Source organism: Artemia franciscana, unplaced genomic scaffold, assembly GCF_032884065.1.
Source record: "Artemia franciscana unplaced genomic scaffold, ASM3288406v1 PGA_scaffold_32, whole genome shotgun sequence".
NCBI lineage: Eukaryota > Metazoa > Arthropoda > Branchiopoda > Anostraca > Artemiidae > Artemia > Artemia franciscana.
Genome location: NW_027062665.1, coordinates 1,079,707 through 1,093,885, shown reverse-complemented (window position 1 = coordinate 1,093,885; position 14,179 = coordinate 1,079,707). Strand labels below are relative to the sequence as shown.

General features: G+C 33.3%; 1 long non-coding RNA gene across 1 annotated transcript; it reads right to left on the bottom strand.

Moving 5' to 3' along the window:
- Window positions 1-891: 891 nt before the first annotated feature.
- Window positions 892-13,166, bottom strand: LOC136041679 (uncharacterized). The gene is made up of 2 exons (XR_010621092.1): window positions 13,011-13,166; window positions 892-1,182 (listed from the first exon to the last, which is right to left on the bottom strand). It is a non-coding gene; the product is annotated as an uncharacterized LOC136041679 (long non-coding RNA).
- Window positions 13,167-14,179: the final 1,013 nt, after the last annotated feature.

Below are 14,179 nucleotides of genomic sequence, written 5' to 3'. Positions count from 1 at the left end.
TAACTTTTAAAAAAAAATTTATTTTTAAATAAGTATTGCAATAGAGAAGGCCAGAGATGGGCATAGAATCTAGAGCAGGAAGGACTTAAAATTGTGATATTTTGTGAAGATTTCTATTATACAATTTAAATTTTGTATGTGACAATATTGTTCCATTCACTTTTTTTATAAATGTCTATGTTTTAAGATTAGCTGGTTTCATTTTGTGTACAAAATTTAGTTTAATTGACAATACTGTTCAGAATGAAAGCAATAGATACCCACAAAAAATATATTTTTTATGTTTGTGCCACTCAATTCATCCAAAGGCTCTTTAATAGGTAGATGTTACTATCCTAAAACTTGTTTCAATTATATTCCAAAATATGGTCGCGTTATTAATTACTATGACCATAGAACAGATGTGATTGTAACCATTGTACATGTGGTTGCTACCATGGAGCAATGTGCAACCAAGCACATACAAAAAAATAGAAAATACCTATGAAATAGAATTACGAAGGTATTTCTCAAAAGGGGCTCATTCAATTGAAAGTTCTAGTGACCTTTTAATAGTCGACAGCGATTGGAGAACAAGCCCCCCCCCTGCCTAAAATTTCTCATAACACATCCAATTAAAAATTGAGATAGCCATTTTGTTCAACATAGTTGAAAGGTTTAGTATGTCTTTGAGGATGACAGCCCCCTCCCCCACAGCCCTCGTGGCAAGAGTTTTAAGTTTTGCCCTGGGCACATATAAGGTTTTTATGAAAAGGGTGGGCATATAAACTTCAAGGGGAGATCATTGGATTGGAAATCAGAAGTTCTAGTGCATTTTTAAGAGTCAAAGTGATCAGAGAGCAACTAAATTTACCCCATTCTTCCAAACACTTAACATAAACAAAAAAAAAATTTTCATTGACCTTGTTTATTTAACAAAGCACAAAAATCAGAAATTTTTTGACAAAATTCCTGCATCTTTACTGAGTCGATTTATGGAATCATCTGCCTCTCCCATTCTTCTAATGGCTCCACAAATGGCAAAGGTTTTAAATGTGCTCTGGGCTCTTCCGCTTTCGTCAACGTCGACAAAGTTGATCTGAATTGAAGCATGATCCTTAGCATGTATGATCCTGTTGGAGGCAGAACATTTTCGAGGAATGTAGAGATCGACGAATTCTCCAGCGTCGTTTTGCATATTGGCTGCAATATAATTCTAATTATCAATTGTACTTAACAGTTCTAAACAGTATATTTTGAGAAAATTTTCAGGTTTGGTTTAATGTCTGAGGATAAAGTATAGTAAGGTGATGAAAAGTTTAGTGATTGACCACATAAAATCTTCTAGTCAGAATTTCTAAGAAATCAGTAATTGACAGTCCTGGCAACCAATTCACATTTGGTTATAATTAATTTAGAGCTACCATAGCTCTTGACCAGAGATAAAATTTCAGCATATTTTTAGAAAAAGAAACCAGTGCATAGAAATCATGGACTATTTGACTATGATAATATATCAACAGAAGTTTTGCTCGTTTTTTTAAGGACAATAAATCATATTTGAGGGCCAAGAGCCCAGGCTGTTTGAGGGCTATTATATTCCCGATAATGCAAGGATAAACAAATTCACCAGTAATTTTATACATGCCCACAATATAAATCAAAAATCATAAGCAGTGTTTCATTCTACAAATTTTTACTGTAAATCAAGACAAACACTAAAAATTGTGTTTTTTTATATTAAATAGCAAGGTTAAAATAATAATATAAATAAATTAGTGTTATGGAGTAATATATCTATTTAGAACAAACTGATTAGTTTAAATTAGAATTGAATAGAGTATTTGTTAATCATCCAGAAAACATTCAAGAATTCTGTCTGTATTTGGAGACAATTAGCTTAGGCTGAGTGGAAAACCAGTTGTAGGTATACTTTAATTAAATATTTAATATATAGAGTTGGTATTTTAGCTATGTTAGGTATTTAACAAAATGCGTTCTGGGTGGCCTGCTTTCCGTAATTCTTTGTTGTAGTTTCCATAATATTGTTAACAAAGTATTATATTTTCATCATATTTTGGTATATTTCATTATGATTAATCTAACTTCACTTCTCGGGTGTGTTCTGCATAATTAAAAAGTACCTTAAATAGTTAGTATATTTTAGTACAAATTGTATAGAACAATAGTAATTTTTTTCAACCACCCAGCATTTAACAATAGAAAAAGCAATTTTAAACAGGAGAACCATTCACGAAAATATAGGAGAGGGGACAAGGATTTTTTTTTTTTCATTTTCTAGCAGATACGACAGAAGGTATTTTCCTAAATATAGCAGAGGGTAATTTTTGTCAATGAGAATACAAAAAAGATCAGTTTTCAATATCTAGGGGGAGCAACGTCTAGTGACAGGCAATTGCCCCTAACCATAATTGAAACCTCTGTTCTAAACCATGGTTCTTTGTCAAAAAGCTGTTACTTAGGATGCTTTTTTTTCACCTTTTTTTGTGTTTTGCAACTCTTTATTTTTGAAGTTACTTTTACAGATTAGTCTAACTGCTTGAACTTTAGATGTATGGCATTCAATTTATACTATAGAATTCTAAGAGCGAATAAGTTTTTTTTTAGTTTACTGCAATACATCATAGAAAAAAGAGAATAGCATCTTAATTCTAAGTTTATACAGCCAAATTTATCTTTTTCTTTGTAGTTAAAAAGCCCTCAAATATGACATCTAAATAAAGCAATAAAAGAATAATTATGATTTCAACTAAAAACAAATTTTTTGCTAAGATTAGAAAGTTGTCCCTTTGTTATACAAATGCTCAGGGACAAGTCCACCAAAGCCAATAAGGTTTCAATTTTCTGGACAGATTACAAAGTTCCAAAGGTAGATCAAATCGTTAATTTTCCTCTTTTTTTGGAAACAAAAAACCATAGGAATAACTGACATCAAGTAAAGAAAAACTGTCAAAAGAAACAACAAAGTTCAAGACAAAAATAAATTAATTGAGTACAAAATATAAAAAGTAGTATGAGGTGTCCAAATCCACCCTTTACCTTAAGAGAAGTCAAAATATGGTTAAAATATATTCAACTATGGAAAAAGGACGCAAAATAATGCCATAAATGTGCATAGGGTTGTAAATATATCTGATAATAAAAACAAGAACAAATCTAACGACATTTTTTTTTTAAATATCACAGAAAATCGAAGGGGTGTCTGTTCTGTCACCTGATTAAAAAGTGTCCTTTTGAACCCAAATATGACAAAACGCAATGGAATGCATAAAGCACAGCCCATTTGAAAACCGTTTACATGATTTTGAAAACACGACACTAAAAATGCACTGGAAAACCTTCATAAACACTTAAAACTTATTTCCATTCAAGTCAAAATCCTCAACATTAAAGAAAAATTTAATAAAATACCCATACAACACCAAAACTTTTTTTTTTTTGTCGTTTTTACAATTATCATTTCAATAATTATAAGATTAAATACAAAATGACATTTAATAGTTCAATTACAAAACAATAATATTAAATGGTTCCTAGGTTGTGGATAGTATTAAAATTTATTCCTTAGTAATTTCCACTTATTAGCCCAGCTTTGAGTATAAGACTATTAACTTACTGAATCCTTAACATTACAGTCATTTTTGTCATTAAACCACCATATTTATCTGATTTTTATTCTTTACACTCAGTCTTAGCTCTCAAGCATAAGATTGAAAGAAAGGGAAAGAAGATCATTTCCTTAGTTCTAACAATTCGAAGTTGACGTTCAAGGGAAAGGGGAAAACTAAACTTATGCCTTCTCAAAGGTCACCCAAACAGACATAAATCTTAATCTTTCTTTAGTGACTATAGAGATCTGTGAAAGGAGTTATGTACTGGCACTGGGACAAAGTGTTTAATTTATTGGCACTGGTTGGTCTCCAATCACTTTCAACTTATAAAAAAAAGAACTAGAACACCCAATTTCTGACATAATGAGCACCCTCTGAAGTTTCTCTGACCATGAGCTGGAGATGAGGAAGGGCCAGTCCCCTTCCTATATAGAATAAATTTTGCTCACTTTGGGATTTTAATGTTAGTCTTTACTTTCCTAATAACAGCATAGACCAGTAATATTCCCAAAAATGAAGAGGGATTAAATATAGATTTCATGTTTTTGATGTTTATTAAAGTTTTTTGTACCCCCCTCCCCTAATGAAAAAAGTAGCAACCCAAACAAAAGTCCTGGATAAGGCCCTGGCAATCATATATCAACTTTTACCCCACCCGCCCTTGTCTCTTCCTTAGAGCAAATGTTGTATTATCTGAAGGCTTGAGAGTGGAGATGTTTTGAAATTAAAATGCACCCTTTGAGGCATCTCACTTCCCCCTAACAACAAAACAATCAGAGAACCCCATTGTAGAGGTTTGAAGCCCTTATATGTAAATGTTTGCAATTGTAAAACAACAGAATTTACTTAAGACAGTTAAATTTCTTCAGACCTTAAAAATATTTCAGCTAGGGGGAGAGACCTTAAAAATAGTTAGGGAGGGAGGGAAATACCTCAAAGGGTGCATTTTAATGTCAAAACATTCCATCATTCTCATCCCAACAAGAAATTAAGTATAAAGAAAAAACAAGGAAAAAAAAATGTAAAGGTGATCAAAGGTCAGCACCCTTTTGAGAGAGGAAGGAATAAAGACAAGTATTCCAAACACATTCACAGGAGAACATTAAGTTTCTGGATCCATTCCTTAAAGTCCTATTCAACTAACTCAACTACTCTCCAAGATCAACAAAACCCTCTAAACTCGAGTTTTATTGCATAAAATAATGGTAGTCTATTACCTATAATTTATTAGTATGTTCCATCTAAAAAGGCCCTGTAAAAGAGCTTTATCTACCTTTACAGGGTATAATAACAAGCAGAAATTCAAAACCCACATAAGAATAGTCATTACCAAAGCATCGAAATGACTAGGCTTAATAAAAATAAAACAATCTCCCGCAGAGGTCCATATACTAAAAAGCCATAGTTTGGTCATTCATTGAGAATGGAAGGACTTTTGGCTCTCTTTTAACAAGAATGATGTACATGCCCTTGAATCCATTCAAAGAAAGGTCACAGCATGTATAAGGGAAGGGGCAGAGGGTGAAAAGGTCTTGACTATCCTGCAAGATTAAGAAAACCTAAGCTACAATCACTGGCTTATAAAAGATAAAGGGGAGACATGATCCTGACAAGAAGTTTTTAACAAGTGATAGTCCTCCATCATATCTCCAACTAGACACCAAGCAGAAAACAAGAGGGTGTACAACAAAGCAGTTTCAGATGAGAGCCCAGATCAAGACATCCAACTACTTCTCCAATAGAATTTTGTCCTACTGGAATTCACTGACTGATGAAAAATTAACATCCCATACCTTCAAATCCATCACCATCAATCCCAGTACCCATCCCAGTACCATCAATACCTTCAAATCTGGAGCTGATTGTGACTGTTAGATACAACCATGGAAGACAGATTGGGATGCAGCCTTGGTCTAGCGAATACCAACATAGTTTTCAAAAATAGATGTCATACCAGTTAAATTGAGTCATGATTTTGTGAATAGACTCTAAGATTTTGGTCTACAAGTGTCAGTGGATGTAATATTGCTTGACCACAGCAAACCCTTTGATAAAGTTGAACAGTACCTACTTAAGTTGAAAGTAAATACATGTGAAGTGCAGATAGAAGCCTTTCTAACTGATGAGACTCAGAGGGTGTTGGTACACAACTACAATGACAATGCAGTTTTTTTCTGAAATGTCATGAACAGTCATGAGTAGAGTTCCTTAGGGGATCATCCAAGGTCCTAAATTATTCAGCATGTACATCAATGACTGTACAGCCTAATTGAAGAATTCATTATTACTATATGTGGATGATTGCAAAGCTCCTAGAACTGTCCCAAAAAAAAATCTAAACCAGTCAAATATGCATAGCAAAAGTCTTCTTAACATTAATTATTGAACCTATTCCAGTGCACTGAACTCACAAAACCTCTTAAAGTTCATTCATTTAACTCACACTTTTATAAGAGACCAAATCATCAGCATAATCTAAGTCCAGAAAAGTTTACTTTCCCATATAGTTCCATATTCTCCCATTGCCATTGCATCCCATTACCACACTATAACTATCTTAAAACTTGGTCAATAGCATCTCTAAGTCAAAAAAGTATCCTTATACTAAGCGATTTGCTACCCTCAGAAACCAGGCTAATGCCTCTATATTCACCATACTTGTTCTAACCACCTTTTTTAATCATAAAAAAATTTCTTAATCATAAAATGAGCACTTAGTATTCTATTATTAATACCTTCCCAGCCTAAAAAAAAATTAGCAGCTTCCTTATTTATCATGGGCCCTGCTCCCTGTCTATGTGCCCCATCCTTCTGGTCTGTGTAAATAAATTCTTTATCACCTAATTTCATTTTTCCTCCTTACTTAATCCTCATGCTGGAGGAGGGGGGAGTGTTGAGAGTTTGACTACTGCCTTTAAAAGAGCTGCTAATGGAGAATGGTCATCAAAGCTGTGGTAAACTGAATGGGATGCTGTTGAGACATCCAACCATTGTTATCACTAACCAGCAATTCTACAGGATTTATTCCTTATTTAGCTGGACAGTGCAATTTAAGGTAATACCCCATCAAACTAGAACATGTTAGAAATAAAATAGCAAAAGAATGACCATGGACATCAATCACCCCAGAAGTTAAACAAGAATTCCCCCCCCCCAAAAGGAAGCAATTGCAACAAGCCTATGGCTTTCTCCTGTTTTGAATAAAACAAAATTGAATCCCAAACTGCATTCCATCATTTCAAACAGCTCTTAAAAAAGGAATATAATGGATGTGCCTAGCTATATGTTGATGGGTCTTTAAGTGAAGAGGGATGTGGAAGTGGATACTTTTTAAAAGAGCATAGCCAATGCATTATGGAAAAACACAAAAAAGGGATCAGTATACTAACAGCTGAAGTAGCTGCAATCAATCTGTGCTTTGACCCCCTAGTTAAACTGAAACAGAGCAATAAATGCATAGTAATGTTTTCTGACTCTTAAATCTGCTATCACTATCCTAAGAAACCATAACTCTGAAACACTGGACATAGATCTACATCAAACCAAAGAGAAGCAAAACAGCCTTGGAATATTAGGCTGTTATTAAATTTCAATATATACCCTAGTCATTTAGGTATAGATACAAAATGAACAAGAGCTAAGACCTCATATGGCACTTGTGACAAGGTTGGAAGAGCCAAGAGCTCATATGGCATGAGCTCTAGCAAAATTTTAAGAACCAATAGATTGCTTCAAAAGGAAAATCAGAAGCTTAATCAACCCACTCGTAAGTTAAAAATACCTCAATTTTTCTAATTTTTCCTCTCCCTTCAGCCCCTAGATGGCCGATTTGGGGAAAACAACTTTATCAAGTCAATTTGTACAGCTCCCTGACACACCTACCAATTTTCATCATCCTAGCATGTTCAGAAGCACCAAACTCGCCAAAGCACTGAATCCCACCCCCTAACTCCCCCAAAGAGAGCAGATACAGTCCAGTTACATCAATCACAAATCTCTGACATTTATAAGAGTTTTCTAAGATTTCCAGTTTCCCCTCTAACTCTCCCTTATGTCAACAGATCTGGTTGGGATTTGAAAAGAGCTCTGAGACATGAGTTCCTTCTAAATATCAAATTTCATTAAGATCCAGTCAAACATTCTTAGGTTAAAAATACCTCAATTTTTCTAATTTTTCCTAATTAACAACCTGCAGCTCCTCAAAGAGAACAGATCCATTCCAATTATGTCAATCATGTATCTATAACTTTGATTATTTTTCCCATCAAGTTTCATCCCAATCTCTCCATCCTAAGTGTTTTCCAAGATTTCCAGTTTCCCCCTCCAACTTCCCCCAATGTCACTGGATCTGGTTGGGATTTAAGATGGGAGTTCTAAAGCACACGATCCTTCTAAATATCAAATTTCAATAAGATCTGATCACCCATTGGTAAGTTACAGATAACTCATTTTTTCAAGTTTTTCCTAATTACCCCCCCCCCCAACTCCACCAAAGAGAGTGGATATTATGGTCCAGTTATGTCAGTCACTTATCTTGGACTTGTGCTTATTATTCCCACCAAGTTTCATCCTGATCTCTCTGCTTTAAGCATTTTCCAAGATTTCCAGTCCCCCCCCCCCCAATGACACTGGATCCAGTTAGGATTTCAAATAAGAGATCTGAGCTACAAGGTCCTTCTAAATATGAAATTTCATAAACATCCAATCATTTACTTGTAAGTTAAAAATACCTCTGTTTTTAATGTTTTAGAATTAACCCTCCCCCAACTCCCCCAGAGAGAGCAGGTCCATTCTGGTTATGTCAATCATGTATCTAGGACTTGTGCTTATTTTTCCCACCAAGCTTCATCCCAATCCCTCCACTCTAAGCATTTTCCAAGATTTTAGGTTTCCCCAGTCCAACTCCCCCCAACATCACCTTATCCAATCAGGATTTAAAATAAGAGCTCTGAGACACAATATCCTTCCAAACATGAAATTTCATTAAGATCTGATCACCTGTTTGTAAGTTAAAAATACCTCCTTTTTTTCTAATTTTTCTAATTTAACTGTCCCCCCCCCCAGATGGTCAAATTGGGAAAACAACAATTTCTTATTTAATCTGGCCTAGTTCCTGATACACCTGCCAAATTTCATTCTCCTAGCTTACCTGGAATTGCCTAAAGTAGCAAAACCAGGACAGACAGACCAACAGAATTTGCAATTGCTATATGTCACTTGGTTAATACCAAGTGCCATAAAAACCGTTGTCAATAGTAAACCAAATCTTTGAGACCAGAAAAGTGTACTTTGTAACTCTTAGTTGGAACAATAGTGAACCTAAGATAGCAAAGCAAGGAGCAAAAAGCCAAATGGAACCAGTGAAGTCTCTAACTATAATGGATACAGCTAGTTTATGACTAAAAACATTACCTAAATTAAAGCCACCAAATTTATCCCCCTTTCAAACCAGGATACAATCAGTCTGGTGTCACTGCTGGTGTACAAATACTGCTAATTTCAACCACTTCTCTTTTTCATATAAAATAAAGCAGCTAAATAGAGAAGTTGCCAATAGCCTATTTACAGGTTCTGTAAGAACATAGAAGAAACCCTTGAGCCCATATTATTGAATTGTAAAATACTGGAAAGAAAACAAGTAAATCTATTAATTTGGAAATCAAATTAGGACTGAATTCAAACATTTTGACTGAAGTAAAAACTTTAACCTAATCTTCAAAAAGAGGTTTCTTCATACATGCTTTTAAACTGTTAATGGATCAAAATCTGCAACACCATATAGCCTGGTAAATATCTTGCAGTTCATATAAAGTGAACCCAGAACTTGATGACTTTTTTAAGCTCTTCATGACTATAATAATTCCTTCTATTGCAAATTCAAATTTAAGCCCCTTTTGAGCTCTTGAAAACAAACCTGACCTGAATTTGCCAACATTTTGAATATCTGTAAATTTAAATCCTGCTTTGGATTGGAATCTTGTGGGATACTTATCTACACCTTCTTCCATTGGCTTTCATATTTTATCAAAAACACATACTTTAATCAAGCATTCAGCATCAAGGAAGAAGAAAGCAGCATAATATTGTCAAATTTATACATCCCACTTAATCATGGAAAATAAGTGCTTGTGGATTATATAACATAAAAAAGTAGATTTATAATGAAACAGTAAGTTTGAGACCAATGTTTTAAGTCTTTTTTATATCCAAAAACTATAAATATTTTGTTCATTTTCAAGAGCTAAAACAGTGCTTAAATTTTCATTTGCAATGGAAGTGATTAATATATTTGTGAAGAACATAAAAAAGGCATTGAGTGGTGTGTTCACTTTATTTGTAAGTCAATAATATAAACAACAAACAATTTACCAAAGGACAGGAGGTAAGTACTTCAAAATATCTTCATAAGACATACTAATGTCTGTAGATACATCCCTGAAAGTTTCATTTTCCTAACCTTACCCCTTTCTAAGATAGCAAAAAGGGGACTTAAAGGGGCCCCCTATGGGGGCCCCTTTAAGTCCTTTATTAGCAAATTGTTTTGTAGAAAATATTGAAACAATAGCGTTAGATTCATATTTTTTAAAACATAAATTTTGGGGGAGATATATGGATGACATAATTTCAGTATGGAATTATGGGGTGGAGAAATTAAAAAGTTTTTTAGAACATCTTAATTTTTGGGGAGGGGATTTAAAATTTACAATAGAATTAGAAGAGGATAATAAACTTCCTTTTCTGGATGTCCTTCTATTAAAAAATGAAAATAGTCTGGATTTTAAGATTTACAGAAAACCTACTAACAATAACAGATTTTTGTCATTTTTCTCCGGTCATGCCCGCCAAGTAAAAATTGGTTTAATCATATCTTTAACTGACCACATTTTTAGAATTTGTTCTCCAAAATTCATTGAGGAGGAATTATTATTGCTAAAAGACATTTTAATAAGTAACCATTATCTGGGTTGGTTAGTTGACCAGACTTTTTTAAAAAGAAGGAAAAAATTTCTAGAATGTTCTGACAATATTCTGGAAACAACAGAAAAGAAAGATATCTTTTGTTCTCTACCATATGTTCCAGGTTTGAGTGAAAAACTTAAAAGAATTTTACAAAATAATGGTTTAAAGGTAGCTTTAAGAGGTAGTAATACTTTGGCAAGTTTTTTTAAATTCTGGAAAGGATCGGACTTCCGTAGAGCAACAAAGTGGGGTTTATAAAATTCCATGTACTTGTGGAAGCTCTTATGTGGGACGTACTAACCAGAATTTAAGAACGAGATTTCTACAACATCATAATTCCATTTCATTGCCTTTAAAGCAAAATACCAAACCTGAAGATTTCACATCAGCCCTTGCAGAGCATATCTTTAATTTTCCAAATCATTTTATTTTGTTTGAAAATGTTTCTTTGATTTCTAGGGACCAAGGTTTAAAGCAAACTTTCAGGGAAACAATCAAAATTAAAAAATTCTATTCAAGAATAATTCCATAAACAGAGATACAGGTGAATTTGGATTGAACTCAATTTATGATAATTTACTGAGGTCAAATAAAGTAAATATCACTTCACCTAAGAGCTATGACCTCTGTCCACATAATACGTCAGTTAAATCTAATGAACAAGAACCGAAAAGGTCAAGGAGATTTGCCTCGGCTGTTGCATTGAAAAAAAAAGAGTAATAAACTATATGTAATTAGTTTATTAGGTATAAATTCTGTTTATTTTTATTCATGTCTTTTAGTTTTACTGCTGATGATGAACACTGTATATGTGTTCAAAATATCCAGTTAAATAATTTTATATTTCACTGTCAATAAAAAGGTATCATCCCATTTTGAACTGTTTTACTTTCATTTACTTACCAATAAAGTGAACATACCACTCAATACCTTTTTTTATGATCTTTACAAATAAAATAATCACTTTTATCACAAAATTCATATTTAAGCACTTTTTGAGCTGTTAAAAATGACAAATGTTAAATCAAAGCATGAGTTATTGGTCATTTTCTGACAAAATTTAACTGGATCTTCTAATTTGTTTTCATCAAAATAATACTACATTTCCTTAGTGTTAAAATTATTTATAATAAGGTTAGTTTAGTTTAGGTCAAAAAGTGCTGAAACTTAAATTTGCAATAGAAGCAATTATTATATTTGTGAAGAGCATAAAAAAGGGCATCAAGTGGTATATTTACTTTATTGGTAATCAATTATATGGAGTCATATATTTACCATAGAAAGTAGCTAACCAGAATTTTACCAAAGAAATTAACCAAAAAACAGTGGAATTCTTACTATAGCATATTCACCAGTATCAATGGATCATATTTCCTTGTTTTTCTTATTTTTACCAGTTTTTAACCATTTTTCATAATTTACTGCTAGCTTTTTCAACATAGCCTAAGGGGTAAAATTCTAGTTAAAAAAATAGAGAAGCCTCTATTCCTTCTCTCTCTAGAGGGCCCTGAAATTTGCCTACATGACAGGTCTATACCTATTGAAATTTTGACAAAACATTTTACCTCAATTTTCAGTTACCAGTTGCCCTTTCTCTGCCTTTAGTTCTGAAAATGCAATTCCTGTTATTTGAGTAGAATTTTGAGCCATATCAACTTTTTTTTCAAAATTTAGGAAATGTATTTGCTTGTCTTTAAAACCTTATAAAATGGAATTGAGCAAAGTTATGAAGCTGAAAACAATTTTGTTGTACTTCAATTAAGCAGAAGATCTATTTTGCAAGATTTCACTTTTATAACACACATATTTTTAAAGGACATCAAAGGTCAAGGTCCTCTAGAAGGAGGAGTGGAGGTAGTTGCTTCAAAATACCTTCCCAGGACATAATTTAGTCTGTAGATTCATCCCTGAAAGTTTCATTTTCCTAGCCTAAACCCTTTCTGAGATAGCAAGAAGTCAATTAACTAGAATTTTACCCAAAGTAGTTATACAAAACAGAAATTTGAAACTAAGAAAAGAGCATGTTTACAACATAAAGAAAATTTCTAGAAAAGAGGAAGATTAGATAAAATAGGGAGAAGGAGTTGAGGTAGTTTCTTCAAAATATCTTCCCGGGACATACTTTAGTCTGTAGATTCATCCATGAAAGTTTCATTTTCCTAAACTAAACCCTTTCTGAGATAGCAAGAAGTCAATTAACTAGAGTCCATCATGCAAAGTTGAACTTTAAGATATACAGTAAGATATCCTAAGCAGACTATCAACAATTAAGATATCCTAAGCCAACTTTGAAATACAGCCTACATCTAAACCCGGACTGGAAGACATTTAAATTCAAAATACTTCCATCATACATCCCTCTTCCTCACGACTAATAAGGAAAAACAATTGATAAGCCTAATCACTTTTTTTTCCATTTAATAGAAAATAGAAAGATACCTTACGATTGAGTGGGATAAATTTAATGTATATGAATTCTGTTTGGAAAAGTCCTGAGCGTTTTTGTTAGTTTAATGTTACAGCGTTGTTAATATGTGATAAAACATGATAAACAGCGAAATTATAAGCTAAAGAGTCTGCTCTCCCTTCTGGAGGAAATTTTGAATTTCTCATTCAAACCTCGTTTGAATATTGCTGCAATATATTTATATTAGTATATACTACTTTTATAAAAAAAAAACTAAATGATCAATATTTAAAATCTTTCTTAGAAACAAATTTAAAGTGTTCCATTAATAAGGTCCATTGATAAGACACCAATCAGAAATAAACCAAATCGTTGTAGAAACGATAGATAGGGTGACGATAGTAAAGCATAGTAATTACCGAAAAAAGAAATTCGTGAAACTCCAGGATCCTACTACAAAAAATGTCAAGGAAATATTAAAAAATACATAGGAAAATTTATATTGGAGGCAGAAATTAGAGGAATTTGAGTGGTAAACCACTTGACAAACTATGTTTCAATTTACCCCCATAAATTTATCGGTAATAGCCTTAGCAGGATGCTTGCCTCTATTCTCCAGAGTCTTTTTGCATCGTCTTATTAATTACCGATTAATTACATTCCCGGTTCTTTACCATTTACTTGTCCCAAGGAGATCGAAAGAAGGTTTGGGAGACTCAGAAAAGAGACTGTTTACCTTCTGGATATCCTACTTCCCCTTATTCGTGCTTTCAGCAATTTCTTTTCAACACGCTTTTCCTTTAGTTTTAACGAGAATACCAACCCTAGGCGATTCAGAAACGCATCCAGGAGGCCGGGGGGCCTTAGGCCCATCCCCCAATTTTTTCTGACGCCCTCATTCGCATTCCGTTCCTTTTTCCTTTTTTACTCTTTTTTAAGTATACTTGTCATTTTGATCAATTATTCGTAGGTGATTTACCCAATTAACAACTAAAAGCAAAGCTTTCCCATGAATGCTAAGAGCAAAGTTGAAACTTAAAATAGACAAAAGCTATTCATTTTCAGTTGGTTCAGTATATATCTGCAAAATTGGCATAAAAATCTTTAATTACTGCAATTATTTTTCTACGAACAGGAAACTTTCCCCTATTTCACAAAAATAGAAACACCTTTTGAAGATAAAAGGGGTATCTTCAACACG